The sequence below is a fragment of the Callospermophilus lateralis genome, chromosome 4 (genome assembly GCF_048772815.1).
Source record: "Callospermophilus lateralis isolate mCalLat2 chromosome 4, mCalLat2.hap1, whole genome shotgun sequence".
NCBI classification, from domain to species: domain Eukaryota; kingdom Metazoa; phylum Chordata; class Mammalia; order Rodentia; family Sciuridae; genus Callospermophilus; species Callospermophilus lateralis.
This window is the reverse complement of record NC_135308.1, coordinates 8,223,694-8,248,759: the sequence shown is the minus strand read 5'-3', so window position 1 is coordinate 8,248,759 and position 25,066 is coordinate 8,223,694. Positions and strand designations below refer to the sequence as shown.

Here is a 25,066-nt window from a genome sequence, read left to right as displayed (position 1 = left end):
TACCTTGTAGAGCTACTTTGTGATATAAAGGGATTGTTGATGATGTTAACACAAACTAAACATTGAAAAATAGTCCATTGTGAGCTTTCCAAGAATAATTATTTATTTGCTTAACATTTGCCACATGAGTTTTTGCCCATAAGAAAATTACTTTTTTTTTTTTTTTTTTTTTTTTTTAAATCTACAGAGGATCTATGAGGAGCATTGGGTAACCAGACTGGCATATTTTTTTCTTTTGGCCAATTTACTTTAATTCTTTTGTTTCTACTATATTATTTATTATGTTACATTTTTTACCCAGCCTGTCAAGCCATCAAGCTAACAAACAAGGACAGAGCTGCTCTCTGAAGAGTATAGAAAGTTGGTAAGAATCTGAATAAAGGCTGACCCTCATAATTGACATACCTAGAATAGAGAGAGCCTGGGAAATGAATCCTCAACATCCATTGCTTACTCCCTAGAACACCTGAACAGTGTGTAGACACAGTTTTCTGTCTTTAAACAAATTAGTCAAGTTTATCTGAAAAGAACATCTACCCAATGAAATCTATCCCCAAAATAAAGTTTAGAATATGATGTTCTGGAATTTTGTCCTGTAACAGATTCTCTTAAATTAAGTCATTTAAGTTCAACTCTAATATGTGAAATCAACCTTGAGATAAAAATGAGAACGAATGGTGCATAACAACAACAACAACCAAAAAAAAAAATGCTAAAAAGTGTAATGAGGTACAAAATTATAACACATGTGTTGTTCCAGAAACAAGTACAGAAATTTCTTATAATAGATTTGGCAGATTTCTATAATAAGATAAACAAGAAGTTCATGGGTGGGGTCTGTATAAATAATATCCTACTGATAGGAAAAATGACAGTATAAACAGGATATAATAACAGTGCCTGCTGAATTCCCAGCATGTTATTTGTAGCTTCCTTCACAGTCACAGCTGCTCCCACTGAGGGTGGACTTCTACCTCTGTAAGAGGTCGGCCAAGATTCTAAATTCTCACTAACAATGGGGGTGGGGGAATGAGCATAACCTTCACTTTAATAATAAACACATGTGTTCTATATTCACTTTCAAGGTAAAATGTTTTCTTAGGCTGTTTAAGAATTCTGAAAACATAATATTTTTAAAAATGACCTGGGAAAAATCAGGCACACAGAATAAATGAGTGAATGGACAGAGCTTGATGAGTACTTATCACCAAAGAAATGTACTAATTGGATTCATGTCCTTCAAAAAAAATAAATACGTGGAAGAAGGGAAAAACACACTTAGCAACTCTGAATTGTAAGAAATTTATCACATTTTTTAAAAAAATCATAGTAATATTATGGAAAAGCCACAAAATACCAAGGTTTTAATTTTTCTGCCATTAAATTGCCTTGTGACTAGGAGCCTCATTTTCCATACTTACAAGATGAGGGGTGTTTTAGTCAGCTTTTTCATTGCTATGACTAAAAGATCTGACCAGAACAATTTTAAGAGGAAATTTATTTGGAGACTTAGGATTTCAAGAGGTCTCAGTCCATAGAAAGCTGGCTCTATTCCTCAGGGCACGAGATCGGGCAGAACATCATGATAGAAGAGTACATCATGATAGAAGAGTATGGCAGAGGGAAAGAGTTAACATGATGATCAGAAAGCAGAGAGAGACTTCACTCACCAGATAAAAATATATACCCCAAGCCACACTCCCAGTGCCCCACCTCCTCCATTACCATTCAGTTAATCCCATCAGGGATTTGTTCACTGATTGGGTTAAGGCTCTCACAACCCAATCATTCTTCTCTGAACTTTGTTGTATTGTCTCACACATGAGTTTTGGGGGGACACCTCAATCCAAACCATAATGTTTCACCTCAATCCCCAAAGCTCACATGCATCTGACAATGCAAAATACATTTAGTTAATTCCCAAGAGTCCCCGAAGTCTCAACAGTTCCAAGATTGCTCAAAGTTCAAGTCCAAAGTCTTCTCTGAGGCTCAAGAGAATCTTGCATTGTGAGCTCCTGTAAAATTAAAAGCAATTTACAAATATCTAATATATAAAGGTACTTAGTAGATATTTCCATTTTTAAAAATAGTAATAGAGAAAGAAGGGATAGGACCAAAGCAAGACCAAAATCCAGCTGGGCAAACAGGTCCTGTAGTTCTTTGTTTGGAATCTGGAGCATTTGACATGATGTCATCTCCAAAGGACTTGTATAGCTCTGCCCCTGTGGCCTTGTTGGTTGCTTCCCAAGTGGCCTTTCTGTTGACTTGTCTCTGTTCAATTCCTGTAGCTTTCCTAGGACCATGTCTCACGTGACTGGCATTCTTTAATCTTGGGGTCTGCACTGTAGCTTCAGCTTCCTCCTCAAATCTCCACAGCTTGTCTTCTTGGGGAGTGCCCGCAGGGACTCTGAATCTGCTACACCTTGCTTGGCTTCGAAGGTCTTCCTTTGAAATCTGGGTGAAAGCCTCTGTGACCCCCTAACTCCAGCATCCTGCATCCTGCAGAACCAGCACCACGTGGTTAATGCCAAGGTCTGCTGCCATGTTGAACAGTAGCCTAGCCTTCAAGGACCCTAGATAAAGCAGCCTCTGAGTATCTGGTCTGGGTGGCTGAGCATATCGAAAATACTTCCTAGGCCCCCCTTGTGCAAGAAGGATTCCTTGCTGGTCTGTTTTAAAGAGAATTTTCACCTTTACTCCCTTGAGCTTGAGATATGTGTCATCTTACCAGCTCCTAAGATGCCCTCAAGCCATCTTTCCTTCTTTTCTTTCTTTTTTTTTTTTTTTTGTTGTTGTTGTTGATGGACCTTTATTTTATTAATTTATTTATATGCAGTGCTGAGACCCAGTGCCTCACACTCTAAGCAAGCTGCTACCACTGAGCCACAACTCCAGCCCCTCAAGGTATCTTTCATACATCTCTGGGCAAAGTCTTTAGCATTTCTTTAGTTGCTATAATGTCTTTAACAATTGCAACTCCTTTAATGGCCAGTTTTACTTTTGATTTTCAAGTCCAAGTTTTTCAAATCTTTCTGCTCTGCTTTCTGCTCCTGAATATCTAAACTCTAAACTTGTCTGAAAAGCCTCCAACAATACCTGTACCACTTCTTGGATGCTATGCTGCCTAGACATTTCTTCTGCCAGATTAAGAAGTCCATTGCTTTTAAAATCAGCCTCACAGAAAGTCTCAGGACACAGGCAAAATGCAGATAACTTCTCAGCCAGAAGTTAACAAGAATGGCCTCTACTCCAAATTCCAAAAAATAAGTCCTCCTTTTCTGAACCCTCTCTTCACTAACCATGGTCCTGTTGGCATTTTGTTCTTCTGAGCTCCCACCAAAATTGGCCATTAGTCTCTGCTTACAAGCATCTCCAGCTACACATCTCAAAATTCTGCCAGCGAAATTTCAAAAAGTTCCAAATACTTATGAGCCACATGGTCAGGTTAGTCACAGCAAGGACCCCACTTCTCGATATCAATTTCTATATTAGCTTTTTTGCTGCTGTAACTAAAACACCCAGTCAGGACAGTTGTAAAGGAGGCAAAGTTTATTAAGGGCTCCCAGTTTCAATGGTCTTAGTACATAGAAGGCCAGCTCCATTCCTTGGGGCTAGAAATGATGCTGAACATCATATCATGGCAGAAGAGTGTGGCAGAGGAAATTGGCTCACATGATGATCAGAAAACATACAGCAAGAGACTGCACTCACCAGATAAAAAGATATGCCCTAAAGCCACACTCCCAATGCCCCACCACCCGCAGTTTTACCACTCAGTTAATCCCATTAGAAATTAGTTCACTGATTAGGATAAGGCTTTCACAGCCCTATTATTTCTTCTCTGAACTTTCTTGTATTGCCTCACAGATGAGTTTTTTAGGGAAACCTCACATTTAAACCATAACAAAGGGCATTGACCAGATATTTTCTGTGTTAGTCCAGTAGAGCTGGTAGTTATAACAAAATAACAAAACTGGGTAGCATATAAGGAATACAAATTTATTTCTCATAGTCCCAGGAGCCGGGAAGCCAAGATCATGGCATATCATTGTCAAGGCAAGTAAGGATTTCAGTTTGAGCATTCAGACTATAGCAGTTTCTAGGTATCTTTCCTAGTTGTTAAATTTTATTATTTTTACAATAGAAGTACATTTAATAGGTATATATCTTACCTGTATCTAGTTCCGCAAATATAAGAATTTGTGTTGTCAACTTCTGAACTGTTTTTAGAATAGTGTCCTAAGTATATTCAAATCACTTTGCTTTTTTATTTATCTTTAAAATGAAGGATGAAAATATTACACATGTAATATAGTAACTTCTTTACAGAGGTATAAAAATTATTATATTGATTTGGGTGGCTGAAACAGGAGAAATTATCCTGTTAATTCTTACTATTTAACTTAGAGATAGATTTTAAATTGAAGGATTTATATCAGTGGCTACACATAATTTCCTTTTTTCCCCCCTTTTGCAGTATTAGGGATTAACCCAGGGGTGCTGTACCATTAAACTGTATCCCCAGCTTGTCTGTCCATTCTTCCTTTTCTCTCTCTTTTTTTCCCCTCTTTTCTCTCCTCTTCCTCCCTCCTTCCCTCCCACCCAGGGTCTTGCTGGTCACTTCCAAGCCTGGCCTCAAAATTGGGATCTGTCCTGGGATTACAGGACAGATCTTACCACTCTGCTGAGATAACAATTTGTTCTATCAGATCATTATCAATACTATATTTGATAATGAATAGTTACTAAATCCAGTTAGTTAAGGAACTGAAGCTTGAATTAACCAAACTGCACTAGGGTCCTTCATACCTGAGAGGCCTATAAAGTTTTAAAGTTGCTCAATTTGGTGGGAGGGAGCTTATATAAAAGCATTTAATATTATAAAATTACCCTCAAGTTAAATTTTACTATTTTGCTTGGTCCTTAGAAACCCTCCATTGCAAAGTAGTTTTTGTAGGACATTTTATTCCAGTTTGTCTTATTTTTCCAGAAGATGAAGAATGTCCCTGAAACATTTGAGGGCTGAGTGCTGTGTGTTAAAATAATTAATGGACCTAATAATATTAAGTATGAAGAATATTTCTTAAACCATTGTTTGGCCACATTTTTTCAGTCTGACTTAGCTTCATCATTACGCTGGGTTCCTAGCAGAATAGTGTGTGGCCATGGAAGTGAGTTATAGGTAGCCAGTGGCTCTGTTTTGTGCTTGTGTGCACCCTCTAAGCTTAGCTTTTTTTTAAGAGAGGTTTTATTTTTGGCTGTAACTTATTTAACACTTAACTAAGTGCTAGATGCTGTGCTAACTGGTTTGTATATTTGAGAAGCAGGTGTTAACTTCCCAGTTACAGATGAGAAAACCGAGACTAAAGGAGATTTGATTCATTTTCCCAGTGTCTGCACGTGGTTGTTACTTGTTTTGTTGCAAAACCAGTTTTTCTTAACATAGAAATTCAGTATAGAAAGGAAGTACAGTATGGTGGCAGGAGCATGACTTAGACAGTGGACTGTCTGGATTTAAAGTCTGATTTCAGAATTTAATTACTAGTTTTTTTAACTTTGGATAAGTTATTAAATAAATGTCTAAAAAATTTTTCTACCCTGGACAGATTCCGTTGAAGTCACCATTGTGCTCTACTGGAGAAAAGATAGCCTTTTTAACAAATGGCGCTGGGATAATTGTAGAAGAACAGAACGAAACAACCCCTTTATCTCTTACCTTTATCTCTGACCTTTATCTCTTACCCTGTACAAAAATCAATTCAAAATGAGTCAAAGATCTTAGAATTAGACCAGAAACTATGCAACTTTTAGAAGAAAACATAGAGTCAACACTCCAGCTTTTAGACATAGGCAACAACTTTCTCAGTAGGACTCCATAGAGCTCAGGAAATAATGCTAAGAGCAAATAAATGGGACAGTATCGAATTAAAAAGCTTCTGCACAGCAAAGGAAACAGGAATGTGAAGTGAGAACCCATAGGAGAAAATTTTCACTAGCTACTCTTCCAATAGTGGATTAATATCTAGAATATATAAAGAGCTAAAAAGAAAAACTTTACACCAATTAACCCTATTAATAAATGGGCAAATGAATTAAATAGAAAATTATAAAGAAATACAAGTGGCCAACAAATACATGAAAAAAAATGCTCAACATTATTAGCAATCAGGGAAATGCAAATCAAAACTAAACTGAAATTTCATCTGACACTAGTCGGAATGGCAGTCATCAAGAATTCAAGTAATACTGGAGAGGATGTGGAGGAAAGGAACACTTTTACACTTTGGTGGGACTGAAAATTAGTCCAACTATTATGGAAATCAGTATAGAGGCTCCTCAAAAGACCATAAGAATTAGAGTCATCTTAATAGAGTGACACATGATACCATGTTTATAACAACACAATTCACAATAGTCAAACTATAGAGGCAGTCTAGGTACCCATCAATGGATGAATGGATAAAGAAAACGTGGTAGGGCTTTCTGTCCTATAATAAAATAAAGGCTTTCTGTCCATCTATAACCACAACAAAATTTTTATTCTTTTTAATTTTTGTTTTTAGAGAGAGAGAGAGAATTTTTTAATATTTATTTTTTAGTTCTCGGCAGACACAACATCTTTGTTTGCACGTGGTGCTGAGGATGAAACCTGGGCTGCAGGCACGCCAGGCGAGCATGCTACCGCTTGAGCCACATCCCCAGCCCACAACAAAATTTTTTAAAAAAAGAAAGAAAATGTGTATGCGCGCGCGCACACACACACACACACACACACACATACATATACACCTTTTTTTAGCCATAAAGAAAAATGATATTATGGCATTTACAGGGAAATGGATGGAATTAGAGACCATCATGTTAAGTGAAATAAGTCAAAGTCTGAAGGTTAAGGGGTATGTATGTTTTTCTCTCATATGTAGAAGCTAGAGGAAAAAAGGACAATAAAGGTGGGAATGAATCTCATGGATATCAAGGGGAGATCAGTAGAGGAAAGGATCCAAGGGGTAAGCATCAGGGAAGGAAGGAGGACATGCTGGTGAGGGATATTAGCCAAATTATATTGTTATATTGTGTGCATGTGAGAATATGTAACAACAAATCCCATCAGTGTATACAACTAATAAAAAATGGGTGGGGGGTACTGCCAAGCATGGTTGCGTAAGCCTGTAATCCTAGCAGCTCGGGAAGCTGAGGCAGGAAGATCAGAAGTTCAAAGCCAGCGTCAGCAACTTAGCTAGGCCCTAAGCAACTCAGTGAGACCCTGTCTCTAAATAAAATACAAAAAGGGCTGGGGATGTAACTCAATGCTTGAGTGCCCCAAGTTCAATCCTTGGTACTAAAAATACAGAAAAAAAAAAAAGTGGGGCTGGGGGTGGAATAAAATTCTTTAAGAAGATTGGGGAAAACAATTTGAGCAAATTTGCCCTACCAGATAGTAAAATACACTGTTTGGTTAAAGTAATACAGAGTCATGTTGTCAGATAGATGAATGTATCAGTTACACAGAACAGAGCTCAATAATAGATCCTTGAAAGGAAATTCAACTTAAATTAAGAAAGCATTTTAAATCTATAAGGAAATAATGTTTTCTCATGTATTATTTGTTTGAAAATGAACAAATAAAATAGATTGTAACATCAAACCAGAAGAAGAAATTAGTTTCTGTATGCATGCTGAAAATCCTACACTATATTAGAAGAAATTATTGACTATTTTTATTTGAGGTAGGAAAGCCACCCTGCCAAAAGATAAAGTTGGATGGATTTAATTGTATAAAAATTTTAAGTACATATCTAAAAGAGCACTCTAGACAAGATTCACACTGAAAGTCATTTGCATCATATAGAGCAAAAGCTTGGTATCTATGATACATCAAAAGAACTCTTACAAGTTTTTATGAAGCAGCAAATAACCAAAACATTTTCAAAGATTAAATGTAAGAAGAAAGCCAGGTACAGTGACGTACCCTTCCTTGTAATCCCAGTGATTCTGGAGGCTGAAGCAGAAGAGATTGCAAATCTAAGGCCAGCCTCACCAACTTAGTGAACCTCTAAGAAACTTAGTGGGATCCTGTCTCAAAATATAAAATTTAAAAAATGGCTAAGAATATACTTCAGTGGCAAAACTCCCCTGGGTTCAGTTCTTAGTACCTAAAAGAAAAAAAGAGGGAAAAATGTGAAGCCTCAGAAAAATAAAACAATTTCATTGTAAGATAACGGGGTGTTTTTTGTTTGTTTGTTTGTTTGCTTGCTTGCTTGCTCATCAGATATCAAACTTTAGAAGATTGAGGAACATTGCTAACCCTCTTCTGACCTCTAACTCCCCGCAAATAGTAAAGATAATTTTTTTTAATAGTTAAGAGACTTTATTCTAACAGCTATAATTACAGTGCTTGTCGAAATGAAAACTGAAAACAAGTATACAAAACAGTTGATTATTAATCGTGTTTTGAAAGCATTAAGAGGTTCCACGACACCAAATAAACCCGTTCTGAGGTTTCCCCAAGATAAATTTAACAGCTCCAACTTCTTCAGTATTTATCAAAATACAAAAGAAAAAAGTAGAGGTTGTCTTTTTCGATGGCAGATCGGACCCTTGCAAGCTGAGGGAGGAAGCTACTTCACACATGGAAATGGGGGTGCTCCAGGACCTGTGGGTCTGGAGTGGACCAACTCTTCCAGCTTGCACGCACTCATGCTGGTGAGACCCAGACCTCCTGCCAGCGGGCTGAGCAGGTGCAAGAGTGAGTGGGTGCTGGGAACATGGGCTACTGCTCTGGCCACAGGCCAACAAAGGGCGCATCTGGGCCATGTCCCCTGCAATGTCTCTCCCAGCCTGCCCCCAGGTGACTGTGTGAGCACAAGTACAAGCACAACGCTATGGAATGCAAGTGACCCAAAGACAGGCGAGTCACAGGGTTTCTACTGGGACCATGCAGTGGATGGCGGTTTGTGTCACTGTCTTTGTGTTCCCACAGGGGAACAGCTGATCCGAAGGACTAGCATTCAGGCTGTTCACTAGGCATAATCTCCCTTCTGTGTGTTCAAGTGTTCTCCTTATCTTGTATTTTTAACTATTTTTTAAAATGCACTGAGTTTGGGTTAAAAACCAACCACCAAATGGATCCCAACACCAATCTACAGCCCAGGAGCTCCTGGAGGCCAGGTGCCCACATGCCTAAATCCCTCCTCAGTACTGACAGTGAGTTGATTCTCTTTTTACAATAAAAAGGCTGAGTAATATTGCATAGGAATACCAGAAACTGCCTCAGTGGAAACAGAAACTATTTACATTAAATAAAAACCTGGCTACAGGCTGCGTCTGCACATGTACAGCAAGGTGCGATGCACACTGACCAACCCATGGAGACAGCTTCTGGCACTCAGGACCACAGAATCCCACATTTGCCACATGAGAGGAAAGCGAGGGTGGAGAGGAGAAAGTGAGGGGGTGGGGGGGTTCTGGTTCACTTCTGGTTCTGGAGCTGATTGGAAAGCCAGTCCAGTCCTTCATAGAGCCCGTCCCAGCTGGTGGCACAGGTGGCCTGAGTGTATCAGTTCCTGTGACGTAGCGAGTGCAGCCCCAGCTTGTCTGTGATTTCAGCTGCATTCATGGCGTTTGGGAGTCCTGCTTATTGGCAAACACCAGGAGGACAGCGTCCCGCAGCTCATCCTCAGCCAGCATCCTCATGAGCTCCTCGTGGGCCTCATTCACACACTCTCTGTCATTGCTGTCCATCACAAAGATCAAGCCTTGGGTGTTCTGAAAGTAGTGGCACCATAGTGGCCGGATCTTGTCTTGGCCACCCACGTCCCACACAGTGAAGCTGATATTCTTGTACTCAATGGTCTCCACATTAAAACCTATTGTGGGAATAGTGGTCACAATTTCACCCAGCTTCAGTTTGTAGAGAATTGTCGTCTTCCCTGCAGCATCCAGGCCCACCATGGGGATGCACATTTCTTTTTTGCCAAAAAGACCCGTTGGTTTCGCTCCCACAAGATGGCTGTGCTGACAGCCAGTAAAGATAATTTAAAAAAAGAAAACCTCTATCTTTAAGGAAGCAGTAGCCATTGAAATAGACAAAACCAATTAAGAATTCTGGATCAAGCCAGTTGGGATTTCACTTGCCTTTAATCTCCCCTGGAAGGGAGGCTGAGGCAGGAGGATCACAAGTTCAAGGCCAGTCTCTGTCTCAGCAACATAGAAAGACCCTCAGTGGCTTAGTAAGACCTTGTCTCAAAAAAGATTGGGAATGGAGCTCAGTAGTGAAGCCCCCCCCAAGTTCAATTTCTAGTACAAAAAAGAATTCTGGATCAAAACAAAGGAAAATGATGAGCACTAACACCTGCTTATACCTAGAGAAGGAAATAAGTTTCCTAAAAAGTATCCTGTTTGTGAATGTGCTTCACGTGTGTAAGGCAAGTGCTCTGAGTCACAACCCCAATCCAATCCATGATCTTTTGTTTAAAAGTTAACTGTCCAAGAGGGTAGACGAACAGAAATGGAACATTTTTGTATAGATACAGTTTAATATAGATATCTCACACTCCTCCTTAGTCATGACTCAATCCTCCAACCCGCAACCCCCGGCAAGTACTACTTGACCTCCTGTCTGTGTAAATTTACCTATAGACAAATTGGTGGATATTCATATGCTACATGGAACATTTGTGTCTGGCTTCCTTTCACTTAGCATAATGTTTTCCAGGTTTATCCCTATTATAACCTATATCACCAAGTAATATTCTATTATATAGATATGCCACATTTTATTTATCTACTGTGAAGAATGCTATGAACTTTCGTGAGTAAATTCTCTGGGAAATATATCCAGGAATGTAATCACTGGGCCATATGGCAATTCTGTATTTCATGTTTTAAGGAATTGCCAAAACTTTCATTCTACAAACCACTTACCAATGTAGAAGGGTTCCAGTTTCTTCACACCTTCACCAACACTTTATTATAGTTATCCCAGTGCTTGTGAAAATGGTATCACCTTGTAGTTTTGATTTGCATTTCCTTGGGAAGTGACCACGTGGAGCATCTTTTCCTGTGCTTATTGTTCAGTTCCTATATCATCTTTGGAGAAATGTCTAGTCAGATTCTTTAGTTTTTTTATTGGGTTGTTTATTTTTTACATTGAATTGTAAGAGTTATTAAATATTGTAGACACAAGTTCATTATTAGGTACAGGCTTTGCAAATATTTTCTCCCAATCTGTGGGTTAACTTTTTATATTCTTGATCTTGTTCTTTGAAGAACATAAAATTTTATTTTGATAAAGTTCATATTTTTTGTTGCTTTTGATTTTGGTGTCACATCCAAGAAACTATTGCCTAATCATAGATTGTGGTAGTTGAAGTAAAGCTTGGGATCTTCCAAGATCTTTCCTGATCATTCCCATAGTAGTAGGCATGTGCACAGCTCTATTCATGTGTGTGGCCTTCTAGATACCTAGGAATGTGTCACATTTTTTGAAGACTATCATGGATACCAGCTCATTCCTCAGCTTTTCCTTTAAGATATTTTTATCACATTACCTCAGTTTTTATCTCAGGCCAATGCAGTGTTAAACAATTGTCACAGATTGTTTTGAACAAAACACTTTCCATCTTCCATGAGAAAAATGCTATTCATACCGAGTGACATCTTAGTCAGGGCAGTTAAAGTCAAGCTGTGCAAATGGGGATTTCCAGAGAATTGCCAGACAGGTCAAATAATGACAGTCCTTTGAATGGTATTTTGGGGAACTCCAGAGCTTTTCTCTCCTCTGTGGCTATTAGGCCACACCTGATTTTCATAGTGATTTCAGGAATGTTGATTTTCAAGTCTGTTGTGGGCATTGGTGTGATGAATGTGGGTGGAGGTCAAGTTAAAAATATAACATAATTGTTCTTAACAAAATTAAATATTTTCCTTAATAAATATCATTGGATTGTTACAAACCTTTGATTTCCAAAGTTCTGAAAAAGTTGATTCTGACAATTTTTGCCCGTATTTCTGTGGAAAGGCATCTTTTGCTCTCTTTGTTTTTATGGGAGTAGCTTTTCAGAGGTCTTTACTATTCTCATTATCTCTCCATTTCTAACAAATTTTGAAGGAAGGTTGACCCTCTCCCCATTTTTCCCCTGTAGAATAGTCCTGTAAGATTAAAAATGGGATACAGAAATTTCAAGCATAAAAGGACTGAAGAGTCCAGCACCAGTAAGCTTGTATTTTTACTGGGGCTACGAGTGTAGCTCAGTGGTAGAGCATTTGCCTAGCATGCACAAGGTCCTAGGTTTGATCCCCAGCACCTTAAAAACAAATGAACAACAACAACAAAAACACAAAAAACCCACAATACTCAATGATAAAATCTTGTGCCCTGAGAGTTAAATTAAAAATATGGAATTTAGGTATTTACTGAAAAAGGTGACAGGTGGTATCTTTTAGTGAGCATAGAAGTAATCTGTATATTGATTTGAGAAGTGGTCATCTACACATACATGTGCCAAAACTCAGACCTATACACTAGAGTTTACTGGTTGTAAAGTATGTCTTAATTTTTAAAACAAAGTACAGGATTTAGAAAACAAAATACATAGGCTGGGAAACTCATAAAAATCTTGAATTTTTAAATTTTTTTTTAACCAATTTTGTTAAATTTTTTTAAAATTAATTTAAAAAAATTTTTTTTTTAAAAAAATTAATTTTTTTTAACCAATTTTGCCCTTGCTTTAGTGGAACATCCTTTCTCATATAGAAACAGTGGCTGAAGTCCAGTACGTCTTTTATTTTCACTTTAATTTAAAATGTTTCTTTCATTACTATCAAAGTAAGTTTTATGTTTGTACATTTTAAAATCTGTCTGTAGTATGATCTCATTTCAGTAGTTTTTTCTGCCTTTCCTGTGTCTATATAGTGATATTAGAACGAGTATACTTATTTATAAGTGGTCAGAATTCAGGTGTGAATTTTTTTATATGCCGCAGTCTGGCTGGGCACAAAATCACTCACAGCCTTGTAGAATCAAATAGCAATTCTTTATTCCCGAACTACAAACACATTCTGGGAAAAATCCACCGGCACTCTACACGCACGTTCTGGGGAAAATCCACACCTCCACCAGGCTCTGCATCCCAAAATACTCTCTGAATCCCGTGAGAACTCAATGGGAACTTAAGGAGCGGGCAGGCATCTGAGGCAGCAGGATACGCCCTATTCCCAGCAGGGTCCACCTTAAACCTGGAACCGCCCTAAACCCAAGGAGCAGGATACTCCCTATTCCCAGCAGGATACACCCTAAACCTGAACCCACCCTAATCCAATTGCAGGATCCTCCCTAAACCCGGATCCACCCTGGTCCTTGAGCAGGGTCAAACATTCACGCAATGTCACTGCAAATGACCTGGGTTCAAGGCAAGCCCATTTCCACAATGGAGAGTCCTCCCTCTAAGCAACATGGGGTAGGCTGACAAGGAAATTGCCATGCGTCATTCTTACTTAGCTATGGCTCTCAGCATCTCCCCCCTTCTGATTAATTAAACAACAAGCAATGTGGCTTAGGAACCGTGCCTGGTAGGTTGTCCAATTCAACATATGGTTCTTACCCGTCATGGGATGAACTGACCTCTAGGCGTCAACCGCCTGTCTTAGGTTGATGCCACTGCAATTAGATCATACCCGTCACTGACTGCCGGTCCAGCATATAGCCATACTTGTGGATAGGGCTATGCACCAGTGGGGGGGTGAGGTTCTTTGCCTCACCTCTGTTGGCCCCCAAATTTGGCCTTGGTGCCAGTGGGGGAGTGAGGTTCTTTGCCTCACCTCTGTTGGCCCCCAAATTTTAGACCATCACTAGCAGAAGGGGGGAGGATACAGAAATGCCACGACACCAAGCCAATTGACGGCTCCTTTGGAAAAATTGCATCACTGGTGACACCATCAGCAAAGATATGCCAGCACTACCACAATTTGCTGCACCAAATGATAGTTCACAATGTATACAAGTGATACATAGTCCAGGCACTGGGATGAATATAAGAATTCTGATGCTAAAGAGACATTATCCTGAACAGAATTATTAAATATAATGAAAAGGAAAGGTGAAAGTAAACAAACAGATCTGTTAAGCCCCTTTAAAAACAATCCTTAACAGCTGTTTACCTAATTTAAATTAAACCATTTTAATCACGTGAATAAAAAAAAAATTCGGATCCATTTTTTCATGAGCACTCATATGGAATATGGACATACATAGACACAGACATACAACACAAAACACAAGAGTGCACACAAATGTACAACACATAAGACAATAGTAAAGGCCTTGTAGCTTTACCTAGGTGAAATCTCCATTGCAGTGTTTAAAAACTGCACAGTCAAAAAATAAAACTGATCAGGAAAACATTAACCTAGGTTTGTATGAACTCAAAAAATAAAATAGAACTTTATGATGTGAGAAAATGCAATAATAAAGTAGATATTGAAAAAAGCACCCTGGTTAATCACTGTAGCAGATGTAAGAATAGTGAAGCTGGAGCTCTGGATAATCAGCTGTTATAGATTTGAGTCAAATCATCTTCTTTTTGGTCTGTAGAAGTTGCTTTGGTTAGTCTCTCTGGAATGCAAATCGTCTGCTGTTCTCCCTGTGGAAACACACAAACAGAACTCCGACTCCAGACAATCATTGGGTCAGGACCTTTCCATTGTCCTGTTAGAACATCTTTCCAAAGTACCTTAGGCTTGTGTACATTTTTTGGATGCATATGTCTTTCCACAGCACTAAGCCCTGATGAATCCGAATTTTAAAAGTTTAGAGTAAAAAGGGTTATTTTAAGTTTATCTTTGGGGGATATATTCCCCTTTCCAATGCCCTCTTTTTGCTTTAATAAGTACGTTTTAATAGTTTGATGAGCTCTTTCAACTATGCCTTATCCCTGAGGATTGTATGGGATTCCTGTTATATGAGTAATGCCAAATGATGAGCAAAATTATTTAAAAGAGGTAGAAGTATAACCAGGACCATTATCTGTTTTTAACTGTTTTGGAACGCCCACAGTGGCAAAATTTTGTAAGCAATGAGCTATAACATCTTTAGTTTTTTCTTCGGCATGAAGGGAGCCCATCAAAAATCCGGAAGAAGTATCAACTGTAACATGCAAATATTTTAAATTTTATTTTAATTTTCCAAATTCTGGCAAGTGTGTGACGTCCATCTGCCAAATATGGTTAGGTATCAGTCCTCTAGGATTGACTCCAAGATTAACTTGTGGTAAAAAGGTCACACAATTTTGACATTGTTTTATTATATGTCCGGCTTGTTCCTTAGTTAATGTAAAATGATTTTGTAAAGGATTAGCATTGACATGAAATCTTTTATGAAAATTTGTAGCTTCTTCTAGTGTAGAGAAAATATGTATGTCATGTGTAGTTTTATCTGCTAAATCATTGCCAAACTAAGGGCTCCAGGCAATCCTGTATGTGCCCTGATATGTCCTATAAAGTATAGATCTTTTCTGTCCCAGATTAGACTTTGTATACTGGAAAACAGTAGAGGAAGGAGAAATTCTACCAGCATCTTCAAGGAATACTATAGTATTAACTATATACTGACTATCAGAAAATAAATTAAATACAGAATCTTTAAACATCACACAAGCTTGTAAAACTGCATTAAGCTCTACCTTTTGAGCTGATTGTTTGGGTACTAAAAATGTAAAAGTTTGATCAGGGGTAACTACTGCTGCTGTACCATTATTTGACCCATCAGTGAATATATTTGGAGCATTCATGATAGGGGTTTTTCTTGTCATTTTTGGAAAAACTACAGGATGCTTAGACCAAAAAGACAACAAAGGATTAGATGATAAGTGATTATCAAATGAAACATTAGATTTACACATGATTATTGCCCAAGTATTTAACTCATTAGCTAACTCATCAATTTGATCCATAGTATATGGAGTAATAATTTTATTGGGAGAAATCCCAAACACTCCCTTTGCTGCTTTTATTCCTTTGCGTATTAATTGTCCTACAGCCTCAGGATACCTAGTAAGAACAGTGTTAGGAGAATAAGATAAATGTATCCACAATAATGGACCTTCTTGCCAAAATACTCCTGTAGGAATATTTTTTTTGTTAGTAGTACAATAAATAATAAAGGTAAACTTATAATTCTATCCAAATGCATATTTTCCATATATGTTTCAATAATTTGTAATGCCTTTCTTGCTTCAGGAGTTAACATGTGGGGTGAATTTAGATCTGATGGACCTTTTAGAATATCAAATAAAGGTCCAAACTCTCCTGTTGGTATGCCTAGATAAGGCCTTATCCAATTTATGTCTCCCAATAACTTTTGAAAGTCGTTAAGTGATTTGAGTTGATCTACTCGTATTTGAATTTTTGGTGGACGGACCATGGTTGAGGATAATAGAACTCCTAAATAATTAATTGGAAAATTTAATTGTACTTTATCTATTGCTATCTCTAGATTATAATTTTTTAATAAGTTTGTAAGTGTGGCATAACATTCCAGCAATGTGTTTTTATCTTTATGTGCTATATAGTGAAATATTTGTAGTTCAGGATTTTGATTTCTAAGTGGCTGGATTGCTTTGTTAACATAAATTTGACACATAGTTGGACTGTTAGCCATCCCTTGAGGGAGTACTTTCCATTCATATCTCTTATCAGGACCTTCATGATTTAATGCAGGGATAGTAAATGCAAAACGTGGACTATCGTCAGGATGAATTGGAATTGAAAAAAAACAATCTTTAATATCTATAGCTAAAACATACCAGGTTTTTGGCAAAGCCGACAATTGAGGAATCCCTGATTGAGCAGGTCCCATAATAACCATCTCATTATTAATGGCTCTTAAATCTTGCAATAATCTCCATTTACCAGAATTCTTTTTGATTACAAAAATGGGAGTATTATAGGGAAATATGGAAGGTTGTATATGTCCTTCCGCTAATTGTTCTTTGACCAAGTCATGGGCTACTTCTATCTTTAGTCAGGGGCCACTGAGGAACCCACACTGGTCTTTCTGATTTCCAAGTAATTTTGATTGACTCAGTGGCCCCTTCTGAAAACCCAATCCATGTCTATTTATTCCTTGATCTATTTGAATTGGTGCTACTATACCTTGTTCTTGTTCTCCTAATCTTTTTTCTTTCCTAAAACCTTGGCTAGCCCTAGTAGTGGGCGCATTAGGATTAATGTTATTTGTTAAAGTCAAACCTAATTGATCTAGGACATCTTGTCCCCATAAATTTATAGGAAGATGATCCAATACATAGGGCTGTATAGTTCCTTTACATCCTTCAGGATCCTTCCAATCTGATACCATTGCACTTCTATGGGGATTAGTCGCCACTCCTAGGCCTCAAAGCGTTTGAGTGGCTTGTTGTAATGGCCAATGTTTTGGCCATTCTTGAGGAGATATGATGCTAAGGTCAGCACCTGTATCCAGTAGCCCATTAAACTCATGTCCTTGAATATTTAATTTTAGCATTGGGCGAGAATCTACATTTAAAGACAGCATAGACCAATCTACACCTGTGGAGCCTAATCCCCTGCTACCTCTTTCTACACTACGACTAGAAAATTTGTTATGTAGGCTGGGTATTATTAACAACTGTGCTATTCTATCTCCTGGTGAAATTACTGATATACCTCTTGGGAGAACTAGCTATAATTTTTATTTCACCTACATAATCGGGATCAATTACCCCAGGACTTATCATAAGTCCTTCTAGTGTGGAAGAACTACGTCCCAATAATAAGCCTACTGTTCCTTGGGTAAGAGGTCCTTTTACTCCTGTGAACTCCCATCTCTGGAGTTAGTACTGCTCTGGCAGGGGCGCAGATGTCCAACCCTGCGCTCCCTCTGGTTTGTCTGATGAGGGATTTAATGGACAATGTGTCCTGGGCACTACCCTGATGGTGTTGCTGGGTTCCTCCACTGCCCCGTATATTTGTGGTTGTGGGCCCCGGAGCATTGGGCCCCCCAGTCCGTTTTTTTGGCTATAGAGCCTGATGCCTTTCTCCACAATATCGTGGGTAAATACCTGGTCCTTGTCCGTTTTTTGATAAGGGAGTACCCTCTATGGTGGTTTGAGAACGGCATTTATTAGCCCAATGTCTCCCTCTACTGCATCGTGGGCAAATACCTGGTATTCTATTCCTTTGATACCTCGTTTTGTTAAAACCTTTTCCTATAGGGCAATTCCTTTTAAAATGTCCTGTTTGTTCACAATTGTAGCATGTTTTTGGCCTGGCATCTAAAGCCTGTTGTACTGCAGCTGCCAAGACTTGCCCTTGTTCATTAATGTCTCTACATAATTTAATAAATGTGTTTAAATCTTCATGTCTCCATGGTCTAATGACCTCTCTGCAGCAACGATTTGCTTGTTCTTAAGCCAGTTGTTTTATTAATGGCATTGCTTGTTCTGTATCCCCAAAACTTCTGGAAGCTGTTTAAATAAGCCTATGTACAAATTCAGCATAAGGTTCATTAGCTCTCTGTATTACCTTAGATAGCTGACCTTGTAAATCTCCATGTCCTTGTAAAGTCTTCCATGCCCTAACTGCGTCTGCAGCAATTTGTGCATATATAGCAGGATCATATTCAATTTGTTGCCGTTGACCCTCATAAGGTCCTTTTCCTAACAAGATATCTAGATTTCTTTGAGGGTAACTGGCTGCTGCATTTTGCCTAGCTGTCTCTGTGCAAAATTCCTCATTGGCAGCCTTCCATAACAAATATTGTCCTCCATTTAGCACAGATTTACATATGCTAGCCCAATCTGCTGGCGTCATGTCCAAGTTGGTAATGGATTCGACCATGCTTACCGTGAAGGGTGCTTGGGGACCATAGGTTGTTCCAGCCTCCTTTAACTGCTTCACTGTTTTGAAATCTAAAGCACGGTGAATTCGCTGCCCTCCTACCTGTTCAAGTTCAGGGCATGCTCATCTTTCAGGTCCTGTCTCAGGATCCCATTTATCAACTACGGGGGTTGAGGGCCACTCAGCTATCTCCGTAGGTGGAGCTGTTGGTTGAATTACGCCCTCTGGTGATAGAACGGAGTTAGTAGCAGCCTCCTGTTGTAGCCTTTTTCCTAATAGCCCCTTTTCCTTTAAATTTTCTTCCTCTGTCTGACTAGCTCGAGAGACCTTCTCTTTTGCTTGATCTAAAAGTCTTTCTCCATGGTCTGAACCTCTAACAATTTACTTAACACTCTTTCGGTTTGTTTTTTACTAATTTCTAATCTACTATAAAGATAACGCAACCCAATAAGATAACACAAAACAAAACCGAAACTAAATGAAACAAAAACGGAATAAAAAATCGTTGTATCAATTTTCTCTTCCTCATCGCCGACAAACTTCAAACCTTGAGCCAACCATTTTTCCCAGTTTGCCTGAGAATTTCTAAGGATAGGCAACTTGAAACAAAAGCAAAATAAATCAAAACAAGAACACATTGTTTTTTGAAATGGTCACCCATTCTCTCGCCTTCCCTCAGGGGCGAGCAATTTCACTTACCTCCAAGTTTGAGATGTTCCCCATTTGGGCCACCAATTGCCGCAGTCTGGCTGGGCAGAAAATCACAAGCCACTCACAGCCTTGTAGATTCAAACAGCAATTCTTTATTCCCCAACTCACACCACTACCTTACAAACACGTTCTGGGGAAAATCCACACCTCCACCAGGCTCTGCATCCCAAAATAGTCTCTGAATCCCTTGAGAACTCAATGGGAACTTAAGGAGCAGGCGGGCGCCTGAGGCAGCAGAATACGCCCTATTCCCAGCAGGGTCCACCTTAAACCTGGAACCACCCTAAACCCAAGGAGCGGGATACTCCCTATTCCCTAAACCTGGACCCACCCCAATCCAGCAGGATCCTCCCTAAACCCGGATCCACCCTGGTTTTTGAACAGGGTCAAATATTCATGCAATGTCACTGCAAATGACCTGGGTCCAAGGCAAGCCCATTTCCACAATGGAGAGTCCTCCCTCTAAGCAACATGGGGTAGGCTGACAAGGAAATTGCCCTGCGTCATTCTTACTTAGCTATGACTCTCAGCATTTATATACCTTTATTTTATTTATTTATTTTTCATGTGGTGCTGAGGATCAAACCCAGTGCCTCACACATGCTAGGCAAGCACTGTACCACTGAGCTACAACCCCAGCCCAGGAGTGAATTTTGTTATTAGCTTTTTCTTAAATTTACCTCTTTACTCTGAATTGTTTAGAATTGTTTTAACATGTATTTTGTTTACAAAAAAAAAATCTTTTTAAAGGTTTTATAATATTCTATAATGGGGAGAAATTAATGACATGATCTCATCACTGTTTGTTAGAGTGTAAAATTAATAAAGACTTTCTCTGTGGATATCCTTGTAAGAAGCTTAAAAGATGCTCACATGCTATGCATCAAAATTTCCATTCTTGTAAATCATTCCTAAAGAAATAATTGTTCATGTGAGTGAACGTGCACAGAAATATCATTGTATTATTGTTTATAATAGTAAAACATAGATTGTGTGGACATGCATGCGTGTACCCACGCACACATGCTCCCATGCTGGGTGTTACTGGGGATTAAACTGGGGGCCTTGTGCATGCTAAGACAACACTCAACCCCGGGCTACATCTCCAGCTCCTTTTTTTTTTATTTTGAGACAGGTTCTTGCTAAATTGCTGAAGCTGACTTCAAACTTGAGATCCTCCTGCTTCAGGTTCCAAGTAGCTGAGATTATTTAGGAATGAGCCACCATGGTCGTCTTAGATTAAGTATTTTAATCAATGAATGTATAAACTGTTATGTGGCCATTAAAATGAGATGTATAATTTACCACATGAGAAAATTCTAGAACATTATAAAAGGAAGGTACTTATTTATTTGGTATATAACTCCAAATGTATGTTTTTTAAAAAAAATGTGTGTGTGTGTGCAAGTGTGTATATACATGTATGTTTATGTATTCCATCATGGGGAAAGTATTGGTGGATTTACACCAATAAATAAGGATACCTGTAGGATAGGGAATATTAAGAGGTGGGGGAGAGAACAGTTTTTCCTGTAGGTTTGTGACTTACTTGAATTTTTGTAGTTTCTTGTGTGTTTGTTTATATATTTAGTACTAGGGATTGAACCCATCAGTGTTTTACCACTGAATCACATCCCATCCCTTTTTATTTTTTATTTTGAGAGTGGGTCTTGTTAAGTTTCCCAGAATGGCCTTGAAATAGAGTTCCTCCTGCCTCAGCCTCCCATGTTGCTGTGATTACAGGTGTGCACCACTGTACCTGTCAGACATTGTGTTTTGACTTAAATATTTTAAATGTAACTTTGGTTGCAGTACAGAAAATAAATTATAATAGAGGTAATGGCAGTTCTCAAGTAGAAAATTTCTTGGAGAAGAATGTGTTTCTTCTTAAACTGAATTTATCTACTGATTAAAAAGGAGCTAATTACATGCTTCATATGTAATTTGTTCTTTTCATCAACATTATTGCAACTTTCTAGGAAAGAGAGGCTAAAATTCTAAACTGCAGGAATGAAGATTGGGAAGAACACAGAAAATTGTAGGAAGAACAAGTGATTAGATATTGTAAGCAGAGTAAGAGTTAAGGAGAAGAATGAAGATCATTTTCACTGGGAACACAGGAAGAAGAGCAGATTAAGAATTAAGAATATGGATTAAGCCAGGCACAGTGGTGCATGCCTGTAATCCCAGCAGTTTGGGAGACTGAGACCGGAGGATTGAGAGTTCAAAGCCAACCGCAAGGTGTTAAGCAACTGAGTGATACCTTGCCTCTAAAAAAATACAAAATAGGGGTGAGGATGTGGCTCAGTGTTGAGTGCCCCGACTTCAATTCCTGGTACCAAAATAAGAAAAAAGATAATGAATTAAATTTACTGTATTGAGGACCTGTCGGAAATTCTCATTGAAGCTATCTATAAGATGGTTTGAAACAATAGGTCTGGTCCCCAGAACGTCTTTGGTATGACTTTTAAAATTTCATTTTATGGTGAACTTTTTTTTAATTGTTTTTTTTTACAATGTGCATTTCTTTATTTTCTGATTTAAAATTTACATAAACTAACATTAATGAAGGCACTGTAATATTGGCATAAAAATGGACATGTAGAAAAAAATGGCACAGAATACTGAATTCAAAAATTGACCCACACATACATGGATTGATTTTAAGCAAGGGTGCCAAGGTAATCCAATGGGTAAAGGACTTTCCAACTGATGCTATGCTAAAAGAATTGGACTTCCATATTAAACAGCAATAACAACAAAACCAAAATTACTTGACACTTATCTTGTACCAAATAGAAAAATGAAATTAAGTGATCAAATAAATAATATAGATAAAGCATGGATTTATAAATAGTAAAATACAGTATCCAAAATATAAAAATCTTTACAGCTCAAAGTAAGGGAAAAGTAATTTTAAAATGTCCTAAAAATTCAGATATTGCATGAAAAAGTAATAAGGTTAGGTTAAAATGATACAAAGCTCAATCTCTGAAGTTAATAAGAAATCACAAATTAATAATAAGAAAATTTGAGGTATTCACAAACATAGAAAACATTGTTAATTAACAGTGCATTAAAGAAGAAATCACAGGGAAATTAGAAAATAATTTGAAATGAATGAAAACAGAACATGAAAGAATTCAAGTTATTCAGAACATATTAAGATGACATTTTTAAATTATAATTGTTGATAATTGCAATAACCAAAGGAATAATGTATAGAGTGAGAGAAGATGCTTAAAGCGGAACCCTGGGGCCCATGGGGGAGCCAGCAGAGCAGAACCTGAAGCCACTGACAAGTTGCCTTGGAGGAGATGTATCATTATTCCGAGAGTGAAGATGATGTGAATGGTCAGTTGTGTCACACTCCACAGGAAGTGAGAGAAAAATGAAACATTAAATTTATAATATAGTATTACACTTTGAGAATGGATTATGGTGGAGAGCCCTCTAGTGGAAGGGAATCTGGTATTTGTAGAACTGGAAAAGGAGTTTAACCCAGAAAATAATGTGAGTGTTGCTTGCATAAAAGTGTTTTCCTCTTGTGAATACAATGGGATTATTTTCTTACTGGAAAAAAATTAAGCAAGGATTAATTTAAGTCAATATACACAGATTATATATAAAATTTTTCTGCTCTGTAAAAGGTAGAAAGGAAAAGGATTTGAGGAGGTAAAACAAGATTTTCTTCAGTAATGGGAAGAAGCAGGTAAGTCAGGGAAATATCTGCTATAGCAAAGCTTCTGGTAAAGAGAAGCTGAAGACACTCAGAATACCAAGTTCTACTGAAGTTCCAAACCAGTCTCACAGGCATGAGTTAAAGGAAAGTTGCACAGGCTACTAAGAAAAATCATTATAAAATATGTCATCCTACTTTTTTATAATTCTTTTTTTGTAGTGTCTCTTTTGGAAAAACCGCCTGCTTTACAGTTCATTTTCTACATTTGTTATATAAAACTGAGATAAGTTTATAGGGAAATTCTTTGTTTTCTCCTCATACAAAAGCTGAGGATTGGAAGCTGCTCTACATTAACCTTCTTTTTCCCTTTGTTTTGTTAAATTGGTAATTACACGTGTAGAAAATTGAAGAATAATATATTTTTAAATAGTTTACATTGCTTACCTAAAAGAGTAGAATTGGATAAGAAAGGCAAAAATTAACTTCTTTTTGTAACTCTTTAACTTAATTGCAATCTTTATAAAACAATCAAGTATGTAGTATTTAGGGTGAAAAGCTAAAGATTAAATGAATGCATATTTAGGAAAAGGTTATGAAAGCAATATAGAGGTAGGAATGTTAGAAAATTTAACGACTTTAAATTTTTGTGCATATTTGGTTATAAATATGCAAATACAAGAATACCAAATACAAATATTTTTGCATATTTGTTACTATACCAAATAAAATATAGATTACATAAAATTATATATCCATAAAAATGTAGTTTTTTATTTATATCATGAGCAGCTTTTCCATATTAATATATATCCACTTAATTTAGTTTTTGAAACTATATATAATTTTTTAAACTTTTTGGGGAAACTTCTTTAAAATTAAATATATATACAGAATAGGGTCCAGGTTAAAGACTTTTAACAAGTGAAGGCACCCACATAACCACAACTCCAGATAAGTTAAAGAGCACTGTTGGGCACATACTAACCTTCCTCATCCTGCCTCCAGGCATCTGTATTGGTAACCAGTATTATTCTGATGGCCATCATCTCTGTAGCTTAGTTGTGTGCTTTTGTTTGTTTTGTTTTATTTTACTTTTTATAAGTTTAATCCTGGTTGCCTATAGGGTTTTTGTGTATGAGTCTAACTTTTTATGGTCAATATTATTTTTGTGAGGTTTCTTTGGGTGGTTACAGATAGCAGTAGTTTATCATTTTTCTATTTACTATAGAAGTCAAATATATGTATGTCACAATTTATGCCTTCTACTGTTGATGGATATGTAGTTTTTCTGAATCGGGACTGTTATAGATAATGCTTATATATGAGCCTTCTCATCTTTTGAACATACTTCTGTTGCATAGGTGTACATTTCTGTGGGCATTTCTAGTAAACGCATTGTTCGGCATATCTTGTACAAACTAAGCATTAGGATACTGTCCAAGTATTTCCCCAAATGGCTCTTATTTTACCCTACATGCAGAGATCCATATGCTCTATGTCCATAATTTTTGCTAACATATGAGGATTGTAAGTTCAAGTCCAGTTTAGGTAACATAGTTTTGTCTTTCCTTATATTCTTTCCTTTTGCTAGTTATATATTGAATTATGCATTTTTTTTTGGAGAATCTATAATAACCAGAATAAGCATGTAATTCTCATACTAGTAAGGTTCAGATGTGCTTTTTTACTTTCAGATGTGGAGTTTTTTTCACATTTCTAACTAATTGCTGTCAAGCATTTCCTGGTGGTAGCAGAAAACTATTTTTTCTATATTCTGTTCCTTTATTTGAGGAAATTATATGTGCTTGAAGAACATTTTTA

The 25,066-nt window shown here is 37.6% G+C and overlaps 1 protein-coding gene and 1 pseudogene across 10 annotated transcripts in view; one reads left to right on the top strand and one right to left on the bottom strand.

Annotated features, from left to right (window-relative positions):
- The window catches only part of Hmbox1 (homeobox containing 1), a 194,305-nt gene that overhangs the window by 89,920 nt on the left and 79,319 nt on the right, over positions 1 to 25,066 (top strand). The gene's annotated exons all lie outside the window — the stretch shown is intronic.
- On the bottom strand, positions 9,359 to 24,641 carry LOC143396406 (ADP-ribosylation factor 1 pseudogene; annotated as a pseudogene).